Raw genomic sequence first — 24,189 nt, 5'->3', positions numbered from 1 at the left:
ATCCACACTAGGGACAGCAATCTGCTTTACTCAGTCTACCAACTCAAATGTTAATCTCCAAAAACACCCTCACAGAAACATCCAGAATAATGTTTGATGAAATGTCTGGGCACCCCACAGCTCAGTCAAGTTGACACATAAAACTAACCATCACAACAGTGATGGCCATTTTCTACAAGGGAGAACATGGGAGTGGGTGTCAGGGACCCACGGGAAAGCTGAGGATCCCAGAGTGAACTTGGCCAACACAGAGAGACCAGACCCCAGGGCTGGAGCTCAGCCACAGGAACTCTAGGAGGGGAAACTGCCTGGGCATCAGGCCCTCTGGGCAGAGCCCCAGATGGACACCAGAAGGACCTGCCTGGGGTTGAACTTTGTTCTATCGTGAATAGTGCCATTACAAGAGGCCGTCACAAACTCATATTGCTATCAGGTGTTAAACCCTAGCTAATCTGCAGGGGAAAAAATAATATTACAACTTGGTATTTTGAGCAATTTTCTTCTGAAAGGTCCAAGCTTCCCTTATCTGTGACCTTGTTTGGACTCATGACTCCCTGAGGAAGTATTAACACACACTGTTTGCAGACCAAGAAATTGAATTATAGAGAGTTTTGGGTGGTGTGGGGGAGGCCCCATAATAAGTCCCCAACTTCCCTCCAGGATTGCTGCAGTGTTCACAGGCCCCCTGCCTTGCCTTCCTCCAGCCCCCACAGCTTTGTCTGAGCAGGCTGCCCCATCCTCCACCAAGAGAGGGGTTGATGGCAGTCATGTTGGGGGGGAGCCTCTCCACCCAACCTGGTGGGTTTGCTGCCACAAGCCTTTCTGGACTTCACCACAGGCTTCACCACACTGCCCGGCTCTACTCACTTCCTCCATGACAGACAGGGCTCTAAAACCAGCACGGTATCCTCAAGGAGCCCTCAGTCTCCCAGCAGCCACTACCGGCCAGGCATCCTCAGGCCACATCAGTCTTTCAGCCCCGGGGACAGCTCGAGACAGCCAAGACCCTCACCCCCGACCGCCCTGCTCTTCCCTCGCCTCGGTCTCCCTCGCTCACCCCAATAATATGCTTTAGTCACATTTGCTAAAAATACACTTCGCTTCTCTGTTATACTTACTAATACATTCCATTTCGGGCCTGTTTGCATTCTTACTTAGAAATACCCGTATGAGCAGCAGGGAAAACATGCAGAATGTTACAGCATTTCCTTCAGACAGGTTCCTCTCTGCTCTGCTGTGCTCAGCACACAAATCTGCAAAGGAAATCTTTCCACACGGGATGATAATTGGATATGAAACCTTTTCACACTGGACGGTAGCTGGTGGTATAAAGGAAAATGGCTGGGGTCAGAGGAGAAAGGAAGAGACTAATAAGGACACAGATGTCAGTGGGGCATACAAGGAAGGTCCTTGCTTCCTTCCGCTCACACCTGCCCGCCACGGGCACACGCCCAGCTGCACAGAGTCACGGTCACCACATAAGCAGTTGCAGAACGACCTCTCCATTAAAGCCACTTGACACATGTCAGAAACCTGGAGAACATCTAAGAAAGCCACAAGCCAGGCTTAACTCCACCAGCCATCCCCTAGAAGCTGTTTTCCGCAGAGGAGGCCAAAGGAAGTCATTATTTCCACTGCCCAGGGGTCCCCGCTTATGAGCTCACCCTCCCCCGAGCTAATGTCCCTCCTGGCTTCCCTCAGCCGTCCTGGAAGCACTCCCTGACTTCCCTGGCGTTTCCAAGAACTCTGGCTCTCTCCTATAATTCTGTGGAAGATAATGACAGCTCTGCATCGTTGCCTTCCTGGAGGGAAGAAGGCAGAAGTATTGCGTGCTTCCTCCTTCCTGTTTCATCCCAGAATCTCCTTGACTGGCCTTCCTTTCTCTTAACACATATTTAATACATTTTCCTCTATCTGGAGGTGAAACACGACAGGGAACAGTGATTGGGTGTTGTTGGCTGCAGAGAACATTCTAAGGAGGGGAGAAGGGGAGGGGACCACAGCAGAGGGGGTGGGTGCCTTGGGGGAGAGCCAGAGCTCAGAGCCCAGCTGGTGCAGTATGTCTTTCCCATTGCAAAGCTTATGGATGACAGACATGTGGATAGGCACAGAGTGAAGCCGTCAGAATGCAAGTCTGCCCTTTTTCAGGGCTCAGAACCTTGGCTGGGTGCACCAGCCTGAACTTGGAGCCACTGCTCCCCAGGTACGAAATCAGCTCATTAAAAAAATTAAAAATTGAGGCCAGGGGCTAGGCCGGTGGCATAGTGGTTAAGTTCGTGTGCTCTACTTCGGTGGCCCGGGGTTCTAGGGTTCAGATCTCAGGTGTGGACCTACACACTGCTCATCAAGCCATGCTGTGGCAGCATCCCGCATGTAAAGTGGAGGAAGATGGGCACAGGTGTTAGCCCAGGACCAATCTTCCTCAGCAAAAAGAGGAGGATTGGCAACAGATGTTAGCTCAGGGCTAATTTTCCCCACACACAAAAAAAAATTGGGACCGCCCCGTGGCCTAGTGGTTAAGTTCTGTACGCTCCACTTCAGTGGCCCTGGTACAGTTCCCGGGCGCAGACCTACACCACTCGTTGGCGGCCATGCTGTGGCGGTGACCCACAAACAAAACAGAAGAAGATCAGTACAGATGTTAGCTCAGCACAGATCTTCCTCAGCAAAAAATAAAAATGAAAAAATAAAATAAAAATGTTTTAAAACAAAAGCATGAGACCACATGATGGCCCCTCAACAACAATAGACGGGAGTCTCCCAAAATCTGGAATTTGGGGGCTTCACCTGCTCCACACACACACACCGGAAGTGGCTGGGCAGAGGTGGTTAATGGCAAGAAGGAGGAAACTAATCCAGCCAGACATTATAATGAAGGATCATGAGAAAAAAAGAACAGGAAACTAAGGATGAGCGTTTCTCTAACTGCATTATCTCTTTTGCACACTCAGCGAGCACCATGATCTGGCCAGAGAAATAACTATTAACACCCTTGAAATAGGAGATCCTAACGTCTGAAAACTTCCTGAACCTCGGCAATAGCGGATCTTATTTATCTAGGCTTTATTCCACCCTTAGTAACACAAAAACATTGGCATAAACAAGGAACCCTCCAGCACCATCATGGCATTCCATTGATGTGTTCGGATGACCAACATCAGCCTTATCTCCTCTCAGTCTTCAGGTGCTGCCGCCGAATTCGATTACATATGCATAACACAAAGACAGTCACAACCAGGCGCTGTTTCTCCTGCTCGCCCCATAGGCTGCTGATAAGCAGGCCTAGATGCAAATGTGTGTAATATACACATGCATATGGGGAAAAACCACTAACACCGAAGGAACGTTCCCCAGACCTCATTCCGTTTCCTTTTCTCTGCTAGTCCTCTGAAAAGCTTGTCTTGAACACTGTAGCTGCCAAGACAGATGAATTCACTGCTGGAGAAGAAAACAAGATCCTATAATTCAAACTTTCTTTCCTTGAACATAAGGAGGGTAGTGGAAGTGGCTGGGGAGATTTCTTTAGCAGGAAGAAGGTTATTTCTCCGTTTAGCTACCTGTAGTACAAAGCATTGCCAGCAGAAGAGGAGATGCGGGTGAGCTGACCTCGAAGCCCCCACAAGGAGCCCTACCCTTCCACCTGGCTCTGAACGTGACTTGCAAGAAATGACTTATTCCCTCCGAATGCGCCCGCTCCTCCTTGCACCTTGCTGCTGTGTGCATTCTGTAGACCACGGGGACAGGAGTGGAGAGAGCCAGGAGAGGGAGGAGGAGCAGGCCGTATCAGTTCAACTTCCCTCTTTTCAGAGAGATGCTAAGAGGATTAAAGAGGTAATTGTTGCTTCTGGAGCTCTTCAGCTATAAGATGCTCTATAAATACCAATAACCACCCCCTCAAGGGAAAACACATTTCATTACAGTGGAGGTAAACGCTGCGGCAGCCTGCAAGAAAGATGCGATGCGACACGGAGGGATCTCCCGTCCCCCTGAGTGACCCAGAGTCACCATCGAGTAGAGCAAGTGACTCACACAGCACCCCGCTCCCATTGGAGACCAGAGCTGCCTGGACTGCTGGCATCTAATATGCCTACCCATTACCATGTGACCATCCAATGTGCACTTATTAAGCACCGACTGTCTGCCTGAGGGGCAGTAGAGCATAGTGGTTAAGAAAATGGGCTCTGGAGCTGGCTGCCTGGTGGGAATCCTGGCTCCACCCACTCACTAGCCATCTGACCCTGGACAAGTCACTTAACCTCTGTGCACCCCCGTGTCCTCACTCTTAACACAAGGACAACAGCAGAGGTCATTGTGAGGATTCAACGGGTTCACCTGTGTCCAGTGGTCAGACCACTGTCTGATACACAGAAGGGATGGCTATGAAACTCACCTACCAAATGTACAGCTCTACAGCATTTTACTTATTCCTCGAGTATTTTAAATTAGGTTATTTTAGCACTAGAACTGAGACGGAGGAGGAAGGATTTACCAATTAGATGTGGATTAAGTACTTAGGCATGTGCAGAAAATACAGAAGTAGAAGATGAGGCCCTTGAATGGGGAGCTTACCAGAGCCCCAACAATGAAGGGTGTTGTAGTGTTTTTATCTTTAGCTGCCAGGCAGTGGCAATAAGGCAGTGGAGAGGAGAGTATTTATCACAGACATTGTTTAGAATTGCTGGCACGGAGTGATAATAAAGCAGACCGACTTTTAGTCGATGTGATGAATGTTTTCAGTTCTATGTAGGCAATGCAGTCTCTCAGCTCCTGCCCCCAAATGCTCCCTTCGCCTCAGTACACCTGTGCCACCAGGATCTCACCCAAAAGAGAAATTGCCGCTCACCTGAATCTCCGACTAGGAGGCCCTGAGTCTATCCCCGGCAGTGAGCAGGCCTCCCTCCAATACGGTTCCTGAGATGCACTTACACAAAACTACGAGAGCACGCCTGCAGTCAGACAGGCCCGGGCGTGAATCCCTGTCCTGTCGCTCAGCTGAGTGGCTAAGAGCAGTCGTTGTCAAAGTGTGATCCCTACGGCACCAGACCCAGCAGCACCTGGGAGCTTCTTAGAAATGTAACTTCTCCAGCTCAGTCAGAGACTTAGCCAGCAATCTGGGGGTGGGGTCTGGCAGACTGCATTTCTTTTTTTTTATTTATTGAGGTCACATTGTTTTACAACGTTGTGTAAATTTCAGGTGTACATCATTATGTTTCAGCTCCTGTATAGACCGCATCATGTTTTAACAAGCCTTCCAGGGGATTCTGACAGATGCTCAAGTTTGAGAATCATCAGCTTCAAGACACCTACTTAAATTTTCTGAGTCACAGTTTCCTCCTTTAGTAAATATCACTCACCTCATAGGGCAATAATGTAAGAATTAAATGAGAGAACATATGTTGAGCACCGGGTCCAGTGCCCTAAACACGGTGGGTACTCAGTACTCTGCACCTATTATTATGATGATCAGTGTCAGTGGAACAGATTCACACAACAGCAGTAACTCAGAAACAGTGAGCGTAAGATCGGAATCCACGACAGCTCTGATTTCCAGGGTAGTGGTTGAAAGGACAGTCCGGGGGGGTCACCCTGGTGGCACAAGTAGTTAAGTGTGCGCGCTCCGCTGCGGCGGCCTGGGGTTCGCAGGTTCAGACCCCGGGCGCGCACAAACACACCGCGTGTCACACCATGCTGTGGCAGCATCCCATATAAAGTAGAGGAAGATGGGCACGGATGTTAGCTCAGGGCCAGTCTTCCTCAGCAAAAAAATAAAATAAAAAAGAGGAGGATCGGCATCGGATGTTAGCTCAGGGCTGATCTTCCTCACCACAAAAAAAAAAAAAAAAAGGACAGTCCAGGGAGAGAAGTTAAGGGGAACTGGTAGATATTACTGTACATTGCCCAAGGTCCCCCAGGATCCCAGGGTCACTAAATCCATGTTCCCTGTGATCCATGGAGATGCCCACAAACTCTGGCTCCTCAAGCATCTTAGTCGTTGGGAATCCCAAAAAGTAAAAGCGTACCCCATTTTATTGTTCAAAAATACAGGTAATATGAGTTTTCTGGAGATGCCTCCAGAGAGAAGACTAGAGGTGTCTGAGTTCAAATATTGGCATTTAAAACGTATAACAGAAGTCTTTAGAACATGTTCTGAATTGCTGAAGGGTATTTTTAGTAAGGAACAGTGATAAGAAGCATCACATCCAGACTGACAAGAGTGTCTGGAATTCAAGAGCTAAGGAGAGAACAGGCTGGAAGAATACCATCTTGGGTTATACACCACCATTACCTGAACCCACTCCGGCAAAGTCATGAGGGCCTCCTGACACAGCCAGAAAATAGTGGACACTTGTCAATCATCTTGCCCCCTCGGGCATCTTCACTGCTCCCACTTCCCTCAATGTCCTCCTTTGACCTCCCACACACCTCCTGTCTTAATTCTGCTATCACCCGACCTCCCTTCACAGTCTCCTCCAGGGGCTCTTCTCCCCCAGCCCAGGTAGCTACCATGTCTCGTCCTGTCTCCTCCAGCCTGTCTACTGAAATCCCATTCCTCTGCTCAGGAGTCTGCACTGTGCATATGAAGATAGTGGAATGGTCCAGGTCAGATGCCATCTCTCAATCTTGGCCCTACCGCTTACTCTGTCACCTAAAATGGGTCCAGGAGTAGACAAAGAAGAAGACAGTCTTCTCTCTTGGGTCTTTTCCTCTTCTTGTGCCTTATTTTCTCTGTGGCCAGCTCAGCCCCTTGGCCATAGGGATGACTTCCATAGCTGCCTCAAGCCTCAGGTTGATCCTGAGTGCTAGACCTTTATATCCAACCACCTACTTACCCCCACCTGGAGGTTCCACCAGCATCTCAAGATCAAGATATCTGAAAGGGAACCCATGATCCTTCCCATAACATCCATTCCTCTCACTGTACACCTCACTCCAATTCTATACTAACAGGACTTGGAGCAGAGGAGATGAAGAGCCGGGTTTGCTAGGAATGAAGATTGGTAAGCCTGCTGAGAAGAGGTTTACAGAGCTAGACAAAGCAGGTGCTAGTAAAGTACTGACTCATCCCAAATTCAAGTTCAAAGTAGGGTACAAAAATTTAGGTGGAAATATTATAATGTTTTAACATCAAATTACCGTCCTAGTTTCATTTGTCACCTTTGAAACAAACTAAGAGCATATTAACCGAGAAATTTCCATAAAGAAATATAACCATCTTCTTTGAATAAGGATCTAAATTCACACTAATTATACAGTATCTTTATTTCATTTTCCAGTTCCATTGAGCAGCAGTTGCATTATAATTATCCCTACTCTGCAGATCATATGCAGGCCCATGGGGCTTCTTCCCTGATTCTGGAGAGGCCCAAAATAGACGCATGCTCTGTGATCTCTCATCACCCTCCCCACTTGCCAGTCATCCTGGTTAAGGGGACCATCTAGTCACCCAAGAAATCTGAAACTCATTCTAGACTTTTGTCTCTTCCTCATGCACCACCATGAAGTACAAACTCAAGAATTCCCAGTTTCTACTTCCCAGACTTTGCTCAAATCACCACTGCTCTCGCTGTCCCTCCCTCTCTCACCCCCCATCTCTACCGGCACTTCCACAGCTCAGGCAGCAGTCACCTCCTATTTGGCATTTGTCAGTAAATGCTTCTTGTTTAATGTCCACTATGCTTATTTCATAAAAGTGGGGAGGAGAACCAGTTCTAAAAACACTCCTCCTGAAACTCACCTCTAATATTATATTAAATATGACTCATTTGACATGGCAGGTAAGGAAGGGCAGAAGGAGGCAACTTCTACGCCATGAACACAACTACATTATACTTCCCAAACTCAGATCTAGGAGGGGTTAAAACCTCACGGAATACCCAACAGAACTGAAAGCAGGGACTTGAACAGATATCTGATATATGTTCATAGCAGCATTATTCACAGTAGCCAAAAGATGGAAGCAACTCAAGTGTCCCTTGATGGAGGAATGGATAAACCAACTGTGGTCTATCCATACAGTGGGATATCACTCAGCTCTGAAAAGGAATGAAATTCTGTCACATGCTACAACATGGATGAACCTTGAGGACATTACGGTAAGTGAAATAAATCAGATACAACAAGACAAATACTGTCTGATTCCACTTATGTGAGGTACCTACAGTAGTCAAATTCATAGAGACAGAAGGTAGAATGGTGGTTGCCAGGGACTGGGGGGGAAGGGGGTACGGGGAGTTATTGTTTAGTGGGTACTGAGTTTCAGTTTGGGAAGATAAAAACAGGAGGATGGTGGTGATAGTTGCACAACAATGTGAATGTACTTAATGCCACTGAACAGTATACTTAAAAATGGTTAAAATGGTAAAGTTTATGTTATGTATACTTTACTACAATAAGAAAAAATGGTAAAAAAAAAAAACAAACAACCCTCACAGAAGAGGTACCAGTTAGGGACACTGTCACAGACAACCTGCTTCCCCCTCCTCCCTCTCCAGTGGTTCCCCAAAAGTTCTGTTAGGGAAACCTCCAGCCCCTCACCCGACCCAGAAGTGAAAGGAAGGTCCAAAGGGACTTAAGAAAAGTGTCTAATAAAAAAACAATTCCTGGGCCGGCCCCGTGGCTTAGCGGTTAAGTGCGCACGCTCCACTACTGGCGGCCCGGGTTCGGATCCCGGGCGTGCACCGACGCACCACTTCTCCAGCCATGCTGAGGCCGCATCCCACATACAGCAGCTAGAAGGATGTACAACTATGACATACAACTATCTACTGGGGCTTTGGGGAAAAAAAAAAGGAGGAGGATTGGCAATAGATGTTAGCTCAGAGCCGGTCTTCCTCAGCAAAAAGAGGATTAGCATGGATGTTAGCTCAGGGCTGATCCTCCTCACAAAAAAAAAAAAATTTCCTTTTATTACATAGCAAAATACTTTAAATCACAAACACATTTATTAGGTAATGCAAACATTAAATTCTATTAGCCTATTAGCCTAGGGCATGTTTCGTGATAAACAAATGCTGGTTTAAAAATAAGTTCCAGAATTGCCTTTTCGGTATACACGATTCTGAGAAAGAGATTCTAAAAGAAGGTTCCACCAGATTCTTCCACCTGCAGGGGCTTCTAAGCAGTCTTCCTGGATCAAGGCTCCATCTGTCTCTAAAGAAAAAGAATTATCTGTGCAAATTTCAGATCTTTTCCCCCACTACTTAACACCTTTCCATGGCTCCTTAAAGCCAGCAGGATAACCGCCAGGTCTTGAGTGAGAGGCAGCAATCTGGGCTGTGAGGAGGGCTAACTCGGAGCCTTCTCGTCCCCGAGAGTAGACTCCCTGGCTTGAATTCCGGCTCCAACTCCTGCTGTCTGAAAGACCTCATGTAAATCCCAGCCTCTCTGGCCTCAGTTTTTCCATCTGTAAAATGGAGACAATGCCGGTTCCTACCTCTTAGAGTTGTTATGAGGATTAAACGAATTAATATCTATAAAATGCTCAGTGTCTTACACATAATACAGACCATGTTATTATTTTGATATACAAGGATCTTCATGATGTGGCCACAGCCTCCGTTTTCCAAGTACAACTTCTGCCCTTGATTTCTGCCCGGATCATCTTGCTAGCCAATCTTCACCAACGTGCCACATCGTTTATGCCTCCAGCCTCTGTGTGTGCTGTTCCTTCCACCTGCCCTCTTCCCTCCACCCCACAGTGGCCTAGCAAATTCTTCAAGGGATTCAGTTCACCACTGATGGCTTGCTTGACTCCTGGACAGACTTGTGCCCACTTCCCTCTGTGCTTCCGTCGGCACTTGCCCACAATTAGAGCAATCTCCACCTTGGACACTCGTCTGCTTACCTGGCTCCCTAAGTAAGCGCAGTGGGCTTCTGGAAAGCAGGGACTATGCTGCTCATCCCTACATACTTGGCCTCAAGCAGTGGGCCTGGCACATAGAAGATATCCAATAACAGCTGAATGAATGAATGAATGAATGATGAACACAAAAAGAGTGAGACTGAGAGCAGGAGCGGAGGGAGAGGAAAGAATGGGCCAGGAGAGGCAGGCTGGAATAAAGTTGACGAGGCCTCCATACAGGAAGAAGGGGTGCGCTGGAGGAAGAGGAAGAGAAGGAAGGTTTTTAATCACAGGAAGGAAAGAATCAGAAGACACACTCGGCTGAGCAATCAGTGATGTGCACAGACCATCTGAGGCTCACGGGTCTCGCCGGTGCCTAAGCCATCAATGCACAGGATAAATTTAGACAGGAATAAATAGAGACAAATGATGGGGCATTGCATGCATAGCATGTCATCTGTATCTGAAAATGCCCTCACACCTCAGTCAAGTGAGTTAGACACATAAAACAGCTGTGTACTGGAGAAAGGAGAATAATAAGAAGGGCAGAGACATTTCAGATTAAATGGGGACTCGCCGTCAAGCTCAGAAACAGCATTTTCAACATATCTTGCTCATTATTGCGCCAACAGTGACGGAAGAAATCTGAGATCCATTCAGCAGGTGGAGAGATGGGGGGGGAACCCAGGTTGGGGTGCTGAGGGGGCAGGGTGCTCTGGTCCTGCCTTTCTTGAGTCTCAGTACTTATGAGCTGAACGGCCCTCGGCCAGCACCCTGGCAGCCAGGAGAGCTCCTGACCTTTAACCCCGAGGTTTTTGGTTACTGAGCTCTAGTCAACGACCCAGGACATACTTCATGCGGTCACCTGATACACAAAGCCAGCCCCACCACACCGACCACTAAAAAATGGGTGCGCCATCTTGAATGAGATGCTGTTTCCAGTGAGGAGTCAACACGGAGAACATGTGACATCAGGCCCCAAAGTAAACACGCAAGAGAATCATAAAGGAAGCTGCCCCCATTTGTACCTGGACACACTGATCCAAACCAGGGCTAACTCCCACTCTCCAAGAGAAGCAAGCCTGCTGCCCACAGCCTGCAGGGGGCCTGGGCACACGCAGAGAATCTGGAGGCAAGGAATGGCCACTCAGCCTCTAGCTTCTGATCGACATTGGCCAAGGAGAAAGTAGCACTAAAAATAAACATGTAGAAAAACACACATGGGGAGGAAGGAGGAAGATGAGAGGGCGCTAATGGGATCCTGATGGAAAGAAGACAGGTCAACCCCTGCCCACACTGGGGCCCTGTTCAGTACGGAGGTGGCAGTGCATTGAGCCATGATGTACACTTCAAGCTAGGACAGGGTTTCTTGGGATTCAAAAGACATACATAGTATTTTGGGGAAAGACTGACAATATGAGAAAATGTGCAAGGTATGTCCTTTAATGAGAAGTGGAAGAAACAATACAATATGAAAGTCATTGTGTTCACTATTTATGCATAGAAAAAGCCTGGACAATACACAAAAAATTTAACAGTGGTTATTTCTGAGTGGCAAGATTAGAGCCAATTTTTACAGTCTTATTTAAATCTTTATATCTCATACAACATGGGGAAAAAAGCACACTTTCCCTAATTTATAAAAGCCTATGTATACTATATAGAAAGTCAAAGTTTTCAAAAGCATTAGAGAAAATCATTGTGAAATCGGGGAGGCAAAAGTAGCCCTCACGCTAGCTGTGTTTATATAATCGTGGACATTTTGAGACAATCTGAAAAACCTAATTATCTGGTTGCTTTCTAATATGTGAACATTTGGCATCATTGAGATATATCTTTGGATCCAAAGAAAAATTCAAAGCAGTCAGGCAGAAACTCTCTATCCTTTTTTCTGGTATTCATCCATTTACTTAAATATCAGAATATGCCCTAAAGAAAATGTTCAATACTTAGGAAGAAGAATAACCTAGTAAACGAAAAAAGTGAAGACAGAGAAAAAAATCTGCCAGAAATAACAAGGTTCTGCAAAAAGTGATTATATGCAAAGGCTTAAAAGAATAATTTAACATGTGCATTTTCCAAATCCCATGAAAGGGTCACTTCAATGAAATTGTTCTCCAAGTAAAATATAACATTATTTTCTCCAGAAGCTGCAAATTTAAAAACCGGATTCTTAAAACCTTATTAAATAATATCATACCATAAGCACTTTTGCCAAAGCCTTTTATTATATTAGCTATTCCTGGGAAAAAAGTTCTCAGGGTTCCCACATAGTAAGCTGTTGTTACGTAGTTATTTGTTTAAGAAATAGTAATTCCTATGAAAGGTGTGTCTTTTATTTTCCAAATCTACAGCAGAGGGTGGCAAACCAAATAAAAGAATATTATGCAAATATTGCCTTTCTTGGTTATGCCTAAGTGGAAGCAGTGAGTGTATTCCCGGCTGCCTGCACACCCCACAGGGAAGGCCTGGCTCAGAGGAAAGAGTTAACTCGGGGCATGATGCTGTGTGGGCTGCTGAGGGCATGGGAGATTTGGGACTGGGAAAAGGCTGCTAAATAATGAATAAAAAGAGGCACCACCAGCCTCCAATACCTAATTATTTGCTTGCCTGAATCCAATAAGAAAAACAACCACATGAAAGGAAAGGATGACAAAGACAGAGGCTAATTCTTCTCAAACCTTCTGGAAATTCTGGTTCAGAAGGGGAAGGGTGTGGTCTGGGATTCGGGTGTAGACCAGACTTAGGGCCCCTGCGACCCTAAACCACTGCACATGTTCTTGCCACATGAGCTGCAAGTGAAGGGGGGTGATAGGCTGGAAGGTCCCCCCCCCAGGGGGCTGCTCCTTCCTGGAAAATGCAGGACAAGGCTCCCGCCTTACCCTTTGGGCTGCCCAACAGTCTTTTACTTCTCTTAGCCCCAGGCCACCCTGGGAAAACCTCTCCTCCCCACTGGGGACCCCCATAGTCATCCCACACTCAGCTCTCCCCCGCAGCGGGGAACCAGCCTCAACCCAATGGGTGTCCAGAAAGTTCTGGTTCCACCTTTGCCATGGGAGCTCACAATCTGGCTTTTACTCTCTCCAATCATACTTCACCATTTTAAAATCAGTTTAAAAAAACAAATTTGAATAAAATCAGCAGATCATCTGAATGACATGGGTGGACTGTATCAGTGTCAACATGCTGTTGAATGTGCTATTGTGAAATTGTGCTATAGTTTTATAAGATGTTGCCACTGGGGGAAACAGATAAAGGGGACACAGGATCTCCCTACATTATTCCTTATAACTTCATGTAAATCTACAAATAGCTCAATAAAAATTTCAATTAAAAAAACCCGAAGCACATATTTTATAAGCTTCATGTGAATAAAGACCAATCAAGAGGTCATCCTACTTACAGATGGTCATACAAACGGAGCCCGGCTTCTGCAGATACTTCTGTAGCTCATTTATTCAACAAATATATACGTCATCCTTCAGTGTGCCAGTTACAACACCAGGCGTTACAAAGCCTGTCTCAGCCGATGTTCTCAGAAAATGAACAGTGATGAGAGAAAAGTCAACGAGGAAGCCCTTGTGTAACTGACAATTTCATTTTTTTTAACCAAGGTGAAAATGTCTAGACATGCATTAAATAATTGCACTATTTAGGTTGGGACATTGCTCTAGTAACAATTCATCAGTTACCAGAGTTTCAACTGTCAAGAAAACATGGCGGTGGATTCCCAACCACCAACTCTTACTATTCACCACATGCTTAAACGTGGCAGCATCTTTCTGGTCCTCCTGCTCTCCCCATATTTACGAGCAAGCTTCTCAAGGGGCCAAAAGAGAGAACAAGGTACTTGGTTTGCTTCAAAATGAGTTATCAAAACCCTGTGTGCCTTTTAGCCAGAAAGTTCTGGAGATCTTAAGCAAATGTGCTCCTAGCCATGACAATCCTCGTTTAACACACTCCCTTTGTTTGGCAGCTATTATTTGTCTGGACCAGATGTAGCTCTCAACTAGCGTAAATAGCCCTTCAGAACTACCATGGCGACCCTCCTACAACTCAGAGGGGCCAGAGACACGGTCCCAGGCACAGACTCTTCTCAAGGGACAGAGGTTTAAAGGATTGACAATCTGCCTTGGCATATCTATTGCTGGTCGTATTTATCAAAGTATTTTTAATCCATTATCTCATTTGCTCCTTACAATTCTTATCAATACTTTTATAGGAAGAAACTGAGGCTAACTCTCTCAAATACCTGTCAATTCTTGATAACTCAGAAACTGATGATTCTCAAGATTATTTTAGCCTTTCTCTGGCCTCCTCCTAACTTTCAGGACATTTTACCACATTTCTACTAGTGGGTAGGCAGCGGTTTTATGAGAGAGAGAGAATGGGTCTTGAGTCAGAGAGGTGAAGTTGCAGCCCAGCTCCATGACTCAGTGGGTGACCTTGCATTTAGCCTCCCTGACCTTCTGTCTCTTCATCTGTAACATGGGGGTAACACCTACATCACAGGGCCAAAGTGAGGATTAAATGCAACCACCTAGATAATGTTACCTCATTTTTTTTTCAAAAGTTGTCTTTAAAGATTGGTTCAATAGAAATAAGAACTAACAACGAAAGTGAAATTTTTGGATTATCAGAGAATTATCTGCAAGAATCCCTGAATTCATGGGTAATTGAGAATTGTCTGTAATTAGTGGCTGCTACAGAAATGCACAGATGAGCAGGATTTCTTTTTTATTTTTGTTTAACTGAGCTGGTAAAGAAATGCTGCCCCATTATCTGACCCTTCAATTAGAAATCCACCATTAAAGCTCTGCATGTAACTAAAATCCACAGAACTCTAAGTACTTGATGGGTGTGTTCTCATCAGATTTCCACATTGTGGCTGTACATGCAAATGCCCGGTGTCCAGAAGGGCTGGGGAACGAGTATGCTATTTAACCAAACCTTCTGCTTAAGAGAATTGCCTTGTGAACCATATATAAGTGGCCAAATTTCAAAGAATACGAAATATGAAAACATATTGGGGTTAATATACTGACCACTCCTTTCTGCCTGGTCTGACGTTAGCCACTAATGTTAAACTACTCAAATTACAGTATGTGTGCAGGGGGTAGGTGAAGGCACAAGACCATGATGCATGGCGTCCTGGAGCATCAGCGTTCCTCAGTGGGAGCCCGTGAAACATCCAGAGACGGCCGAGTTCGTGTGTTTACCCCTCACGGCCGAGTTCGTGTGTTTACCCCTCTCTGCACTTGAGAACCCTCCAGGGGAAGTTGAAAAGTGCTACTGAGGTGGAGGGAAAATACCAATTTATTGAGCACCCATCTGCCAAGAGCTGTGCTAGGTGTTTGCACATCAATCATCTTAGTTAATTTCCCATTTAGGCATTCAACAACCCTGGGAAGAAGAAGGGGGAACAGTCAGTGACTTATTATTGTTTCCAGATATATTTTAACCAGGCTTTCAGAACCCAGCTCAGCACTTGCAACACATCCTTCAAGTCGATGGCCCAAGGAGAGAAAAAAAGCGCCAGGAACTTGGTAATGAAAACACACCCGTGGCAACCTCAGACGTGAGAAAATTGGTTGATACAGATACATATGCGCTGGCAGGTTATGAATTCTTGTTGTTTACGTAAAGAGGTCAACTTGTGAATATAAACAAATGACCAAATTTATTAATAAATACTAGTAAGCACCAACACATGATATATCTATATATATATTAAAAAAAAAAAAAATTCGTAGAGCTTATTTTCATTCCCTAACCTAATTAGTCAGGAAATAAGTTTGCCCCTGACACGAATTCCAGCTGCTGTTTGCCAGACAGAATTCTGCCAAGAGATGCACCTTCTCTGGTGTGACGCTCATTTCTTCTTCCCAGCCCACTCGGAATCTTCTTCGCCCATGCTGTCATTAAGCGCTGCCCTCTGAGCTCTTCTCACCAACATGACAGGACCCCATTACCTTAATTGGCTAGAAATAAATGCTCCCTGACTCAAATCAGCCCCCTGAGCCTGTTTTGTCTGTCCTTTGATCCCTCTGCTGCTGAATAACACAAACAACACAGAAATTTTGTCTAGTGAGCTCGGATGCAATACACCAATATCAACTCTTTCTGTTTCTGCTGTCCTTGTTACCATCGTATTTTACACCCATTCTGTCCGACTGCCTTGAGACTCTCACAAATGTGGCCAAATACTTATCAGCAATTCAAAACACTCTTAACAGGCCAGAAATACAAATTGTCCATTTGGTAAAATATGCCCATAAAAGGATCCATTTATTGTTCATGAAATTAACAGAATTTGGGCTTTGGCGACACACTAAGACCATTGCGAATATACACTCATCTTCTTTCACTGACTCACAAAGGAGCTAAGGATTGTGCTGTGTGCAAAAGATGTCAGAAATCTTGGTTGGGAATATTCAGGTGAAGTAGACGGCAGAGAATAGTGTTTACTGCGTATTTAGAAAACAGGGAGTTGCTCCCGAGCAAAGCAGTCTGGTTTCTGGGATGAGCAACAAACTTCTTCCTCTAAAGATGTGGCAAAACAATACAGTGTCCAGTCGGCATAGTTAGTCTTCTGTTAGGAGCGTGTATGGACTACAACCACAGAGGAAGAACGCCTAAAAATAACTGTGAAAGATTTCAGAGGCTGGTGCACTGCTTTGGGGTCGGCTTCCTTTAAAAAGTTTCCTGTTAAACCACTGCCCCAGAGAGCAAAGGCATCAGCGAATCAGCCACCTTCCCTGAATTTCCCCATCATCCTTTCTCACATTTGCATCCCTGTTGTTCTTATTTCCTCCCTGGAAATTAAATTCGGAAGGAAAATGCAACTTAGCGAGCACCGGACATGCATCCTCACAGTTCCCAGATTCCTGGCATTATCCTTGAACATAGCTGCTTCACGCACTTCAAACACTTTTTGCAAAGCTGCCTCATCGCGTTAGTGATGGAGAACGGGAACAGTCAGGCCATCATGGACTAGCTTGGGTGACGCCCCCAGCCAGGCCCAGTGATGCTGTCAAACATTCCTGTGAGGCCAGCACAGGTGACCGAGTGGAAGCGCTCGCGCAGTCACTGCCTCTCTTTTCCTTTATCTACCCGGAAGCAACGACCACATCCTCTTGAGTTCACCCCAAGATTCCAGGAGAACGGACCTGACAAGATTCTGAAGCAGCCAGTCCTCAAAGATGGCCCAAAGTCTCTTCAGCGATACTGAACCGGGTAATACAATGGCAAGCGCTCATCATCACTTCCTTGTGCATTTCCTAGGATGACAGTGGATTCTCGGGACCCCTGGACATTTCCCTACTATTCTACAGAGAGGAGTTTATCATGACGATGAAGTAAGGATCTGTATTACTCTGCATTTTTTTTAACTCTTAAAACAAATCTGCTTTCTGGTGCTTTCTTAACTAAATCACAAAACTAGGACTGTTTGTGAAGATGCTGGCTCCAAGGAAATCTATATTTTGGACTTTGGTTGCCAAGAAAATTCCAGACTCCCAAGTCTGGCCGCCAGTCTGCACTGTTATTCCTTCCTATCCGAGCAAGACTTGTTGTTGTAGACTTGGAGATACAGGAAGTACTTTGACCATCACATTTTTCTACGGTTTTGATCTTTGTTTCTCAAGTTTCACCAAAATTTCATTGAACCCAGACAAACCGAGAAAAACCTCTCTCTCTCAAAAATCATTTCATCATAGAAACTTTTTAAAATAACCATATTAATCTTCCATCTGATTCGGAAACTATGAAAGAGAAATCTGCCAGGAAAAGACCAGAATAAGAAAAAAACAAACACAGGAGAAATTACGTTTCAAATGTCTACATTATCTACTGTGGAAATATGTCCATCCTATTTTCAGACAATGATTGTCACAAAGATATACGGAATGTGAGAACTCTATGTGTGTGTGTATTTCAATTTTCTAGAGCTAATATGTGATAGTAAAGGGACAATGTATATTTAACCACTTTTTGAATGAAAAAAATAATAGACTTATAGTAATACCTTGTCTGTTTAATAACCTATGGTTATAGTCGCAAATCATATAGATAACATTATCCTCAATATAGCCCCACTATTGTGAAAACAAACCATGATGGTTAAATCAATTTTTTATTTATTCAACTAAATGCTGGTCTTCTGCTAAAACAATAGTAGGTTGGAGTATAGTGACTGCTGTAGTAAAAGATTAAAAGTGAGAATTTATCCCACTTTATTATCCCATGTGCAACCAGATCGTTCACCAATGCACCACGAATACATAGCAACATAGATCAGCAATTAGCCTCCCTTCTGACCTCAGCATGGACTCCTCTCACCCCCTTCCCTAGGCCCTAGCAGCATGAGCTTCTTCTCTCTCTCACTCATCCTCTGCTTCTTGCCTTTTTGCCTCTTGAAGAACGCCAGCTCCCTGAGAGCTTGGACCTGAAGGCTCCCAGCAACAGCACCTAAGATAGCGCCCAGCACGTCAGATTGGCAGATTGACTCAATACGCATTTGCTCACTGAATGACTGGATGCACTGACTTAAGCTTCTGAGACAAGAAACGGAGTGCACAGCCCCACTCTTTCACAATGCATTCAACCAGCTTCCCTTTCTGCCCACCTACTCTTGTCTAGTTCAATGTCAAAGGGCATGCCTGGACAGATTCACTTTTGTTGGATGGTTGTTTTCTGCATGATTCAGAAAGTCAACACAATATAAAAAGCTACACGCAGAAGGAGTCATTCCTACATCCACCCCAATCACTCCGTTCCCCTCTGCCTGCTACGGTACACATTTGTATTAGTTTCTTGTTTATCCTTCCAGTATTTCTTTATGCAAATATATGCAAATTCACCTATCCATTTTTGTATCCCCACCTTTCTTACATAAAGATAGCACACTCTATACACTATCCTCCACTGTGCTCCTTTCACGTGGCAATGCGGCTGAACATCGTTCCATATCAGAACACACATCTTCATCATTCTCTCTTAACAGCTGCATAGCATTCCACTGTACACACATCCATCCTTTAACTGTCCCTTATTGACTGATGGAGACTTGGTGGCTTCTGATGTTCTGTTGTCACACACAGAGCTTCAATGATAACCTTGTACTAATGTCATTTCATTACATGTGCAGATGTATGCACAGGAAAGATTCCCAGGACAGGACTGCCGCTTCTGTGATGTTGGTTCACGCTGCCAGACTCCCCTCATGTAGGGTTGTTAAAAATATTGTTAGGTGCTATAAAGAGGGATGTGTGTGGTATAAGTCACTAGAATTTTTTCCATTCTTGCCAAGGGGAGTGCTAACCTAATTCTTCACTTTCATAAAACACAGACTCTTTTAAAATTTAAATCAATGCAGCATCCCCCACTGGTGGTCAGAGTTCAGTTTCCCTATTCTGTTTCCATCCATCAATTCTCCGGGCTAACAGATTTTCCCTTAAGCAACATATTAGAGGAAAACAGACCCTCTAAAGAAGCCTTGAAAGCCTAGTTAATATGGGTGGAATTAAATTTTTATAAGAGTATTCAGGGATTCTAAATCAGCAGCAAGTATTTTTTTCATCACAATACCCAAAATGACATGGAAAGAAAAACATAAATGAATAATTCAAAACCTTATTCATTCTAATTCAGGAGACCCCCAACACTAGTTTATGTTCTCAGAGTTTTCAGTAATTCATGCCTTTTTTTCACAATGAGATCTAAAATTAGAAAATGATGCCTACTGGCAGAATTAACAAAAAGGTTCTTTTCCCACTCCTTCTAGAAAAGGCATGAGGAAATAACATAGTTTCACATGAGAATCTCAGCTTTTGGGAAACTGACCTTCTGGCTTAGAATATTTATTACAGTCAAGAAATACAAAAGCAATGATCTGCTTTTGTACCAGAACAGATTTGCTAAACACAAGTATACTAGACTAAATTCATTCCTTTGTTTGATATAGTTTTGTACAATGCCTTCAATTTACTTTAAAAACATTTGGCATGGACAATATGATATTCTCCATGTGCTACTGAATGTAAACTTCAATTCTAGGGACAATAATTCATACTCCATCCACTGAAGACATGCACAAGAATGATTTGAGCTGCTTGATTCATAATAGCCCCAAAGTGGGAACAATCAAACGTCCATCAAGTGTGGAAGTGGTATCAAAATTTCATACAGTGGAATACTACACAGCAATGAGAAAAAAATAAAGAATTTATACTTGCAACAAAATGAATGAATCTCACAAAATGTCAGTATGATTCTATTTATACAGAATTCAAACCAGGCAAAACCTAGCTATAGTGATTACTGAGGTCAGAATAGTGATTACCTTTGGGAGGGGGTGGTGTTCCCACTGGGAAAACTGTACCAGGGAGGCTTCTAGGGCACTGGAAATGTTCTATAGCTCAATCAAGGTGGTCGTTATGTGGGAAATAAAAATAAGATTTGTGAACTTTTACTATATGTAAACTATAGCTGAACGTCCTGGGCTGGTCAGCTAGCATCCTAATCAACAAGTCCTTACTCAAGAAGTGACAACTAGAAGCACTTCTCTTCTCCGTATTTGAGTAATACCAGACCCTCTGCTAATTAGCAGAATGAATGTCAGAAACGATTTTTTTCTTGATGGAATTAGGAGTTTGTTAATTAGCATGCTAAGTGTTAAGAATGAGGTAAAATATTTTAGATACTCCCTTTTTTTTTTTTTTGCAAGGGAAGATTCGCCCTAAGCTCACATCTGTTGCCCATCTTCCTCCTTTTTTTCTTTCTTCCCAGTAGATAGTTGTGTATAGTTGTAAGTTCTTCTGGTTCTTCTACAGGAGCCACCGCCACAGCATGGCTACTGACAGACAAGTGGTGTGATTCCACACCCGGGAACCAGACCCGGGCCGCTGCAGCGGAGCACACTGAACTTTGACTGCTAGGCCATCAGGGCTGGCTCTAGACACTCGCTATTCTTGAACAGACGGGGTATAGGAATCTGTCCAGCAAGATCCATAGCCTGTACCCTCAGACTTGATTCCGAAAAAGGACTGGCCATTGGTGTACAGAAGTTCCGGCTTCCTGGTGCCTATCATAAGGATAATGGAATCCTGCTTTTGGAATATTGGCAAATTTGCCTCAAGGGAAGCTTTCATCCCAGGTGGTCATCAGAGCACCTACGAGGCACAGAGCTGGGGCTTCAGGTGACAACAGAACTTATGGGCTGGATTCTGCCTGATTCCTAACACACATCTGTTTAACACGTATCTGATGCTGACTTTGGTCCGAAACTTGCTTTCATTATAACCTGGTAGTGAGGCTACGGGAAAATAGCTACCCCTCACTAACACTCACTACAACTTTTCGGTGGCTACTGTTCCCTACTGAAAAAACCTAAGAGCATGTTGTCCAGCCTGGCTTAGTTCAGTTCTCAACAGGTTTGTAAACAGTTATAGCATGGAAATGTGCAGACATACATATCACAAGGTGACAAGCTCCCTCATGATGTCCTTATGAACGAAACGAAGAATGGGACTAGAGGTCAGAAAAGTTGGGTAGATAAGTGAATGACTACACAGCAAGACCCAAAGAAATAAGCCAACCAGGGCAGCTCATAGAGACTTGTATAGAGATAGAGAGGATATGACCATTATATTTGTGGCTGACCCAAAATTAAACCAAGTGGAAGACTCAGAATTCTAAAAGATCTTGACATGCTGGTTTAGTGAACTAGATCCAGCAAGATTAAATGTACATTTAGGTACACAAAAATTAACAACTCAGGACAAAAGAGGCAAGGTTCAATGACAAAATGTATTCTAACAATATATTATATTTGCAATATAATATATATTATGTAATATATATTATTGTATTATATGATATAGTATATAAATTATATATTATATATTATTAATTATTGATATACATATAACATTACATGTTATTATACACTGCATATTATATTATTAATTATAGAATATTTTTAATATTATATATTATATATATAATTAGAATATTGTTAGAATACATTTTATCATTGAGCCTTGCCTCTTTCATCCTGAGTCATTAACTTTTGTGTATATACATTATATAAATATAGTATAACAAGTTCAGGTTCAATGTGAGTGGGAAGTGTGTTGTGGTCACCAAACCTGAAATGCATATATGATACTCCAATAAAAAGTTTACTTTAAAAAATGTAATGTAAACAGATATTTGTACACCAACGTTCATATCAGCATTATTCAAATAGCTAAAAGGTAGAAGCAACCCAAGTGTCCATCAAGAGATAAATGGATAAACGAAAAGTAGTATAGACATACGAAGGAATATTATTCAGTCTTAAAAAGGAAGGAAGTTCTGACACATGCTAAAACATGGATGAACCTTGAGGACATCACACTAAGTGAAGTAAGCCTGTCACAAAAAGGTCATATACTGCATGATTCCACTTCTATGAGGTGCCTAGAGGAATCAAATCCATAGAGACAGAAAGTAGAATGGTGGTTACCAGAGGCAGGTTACCAGCAGGTACAGAGTTTCAGTTGGGGAAGATGAAAAAGTTCTGGAGGTGGATGGTGATGGTACAATGTGAACGTGCTAAATACCACTGAACTGCACACTTAAAAGTGGTTAAAATGGTAAACTTTGTATTATGTATATTTTACCACAATTTTTTTAAATGTCAAAAAAAACTGGAATGCAATCTTCTGCTCCATTGATGTGAACAGAAGTCGTCGTCCTGCTCCATACTCTGCTCTCAGAACATGCCTCAAAACAGAGCGTGGTTTCTATGCTTTGTAAGGGATGGGCGATCACTGCTTACTCAATCCACCTGCTCTGCAGCTCCTGGTTCCTCCTTCCCTATCACACCAACTTCTTCATGGGACCTGGATGGCTCATCCCCACCCTCTCCCTCGATGAGGGAAAGGAGGGGGCTCCCAAAACAAGTGCTGTCTCAAGTCCCCAACGTCTCTGCCATGGTTCCTGGGACCCAGGGGCAGAAGATCCGTCAGCCAGAAGAGCTGACTTCCGGACTCTCAGGACACGGGCACCCCTTTGGAGAAGCCCGGAATTCCTCTAGGGAATAAATCTTCCAGGAAGCCTTAGCTCTCCATCCCACTTCCTCTCCATCCACGCCCCACCCAACACACACACACAACCATACTCAAGTCTCTGCCTCCCAAATACAAATAAGTGATTGGTATATTCATTCATCCAACAAATATTCAGAGTTGGGGGGAAATTTTGGAGATGAATTTTTTTAAAAATTTATCTATTCAAGGAGTGCATAGCATATGAATGACAGTATTTACTGAACAATACTATTATCAGAACTTATCTCGTTTCTCTCACCTCTCTAAATAAATTAGTCCATGAAGCTAAGACTGAGGGAAGGAACTGCCCCAGGGGAGGAGACCACAAGGCACCCATGACACTGGGGAATGCCAGGTCCCAAGAGGAACTGTAGATGGGAAGAGTCATTTCCCTTTCTCATGTCCCTGTCTCTGTGGCTGCACTTCCCTATGTCCCCTATCTCCCCCTCCTCCCCAGGGCAGGAGGAGGGACTTACCTGGTGGGGGAGGGGGGACGACCAGGAAGCAGGGAAGGTCAGCCCCTCCCTCCTCCCTTCTCTTGGGAGCCTGCTGGGAGCCCACCCACTGCTTCTCTCCCCTCTGCCAAGGGAGGAGGCTGGCAGGGGACCAGCACCACTTGATTCCGAGGTTCAGAATGAGGAAGCTCTTTACTGTCACATACCACAGTCCTCCAATTTAGCTTTTATCAAAAGTAAAGTAAAGTTAATATTTTGGTCTTCATCTCTCTGAGCCCTCAGCCCTACTTCTCAACTGGCTCATAACTCAGGTGGGAAAGGGCATGTTCTGACTCAGCCCGGTGACAAGACGATCTGGGGCAGGGCCGGGTGGGAAGGCTTAGAAGCTGGGAAGAGGCTTCACAGGGGCACCTGCACCATGCAGAGAATGTGCCAACCTGCTGGTGACCTCGGGGGCTGGGAGCACAGACATCTGTTAGGCAGTCACTGCAGGACTTGGTCATTCTTCAGTTCTGGAACAACGGGAGTTTCCTCGGACAGGTAACCTGAGACACCCAGCATTTAGGCTCCCTGAATAAAACACCAGAGTCTTAAATAAAAAAAACAAAATGAACTCAAAAGGACTGTCCAAGTCCTCCTTGTAACTCTAAATGGCATTAGAGTACAAAATATGAGCCCCAAACCTGTCAGGCCTAAAACTAATCCACTGTCTCTTTCTCTCTGGCCAGAGTACAATTTATCTAACCTATGCTAATGCCAGGTCTGCCCAACCTACAGGTCAAGCCTGGTCTGAGGTACC

General features: G+C 44.4%; 1 protein-coding gene and 1 pseudogene across 2 annotated transcripts in view; both read right to left on the bottom strand.

Annotated features, from left to right (window-relative positions):
- Positions 1–24,189, bottom strand: part of CAMK1D (calcium/calmodulin dependent protein kinase ID) — a 410,392-nt gene that overhangs the window by 309,881 nt on the left and 76,322 nt on the right. The window lies entirely within an intron of this gene.
- On the bottom strand, positions 19,078–19,188 carry LOC131398973 (U6atac minor spliceosomal RNA; annotated as a pseudogene).

The sequence above is a fragment of the Diceros bicornis genome, chromosome 36 (genome assembly GCF_020826845.1).
Source record: "Diceros bicornis minor isolate mBicDic1 chromosome 36, mDicBic1.mat.cur, whole genome shotgun sequence".
NCBI lineage: Eukaryota > Metazoa > Chordata > Mammalia > Perissodactyla > Rhinocerotidae > Diceros > Diceros bicornis.
This window is presented reverse-complemented; position numbering and strand designations above follow the sequence as displayed.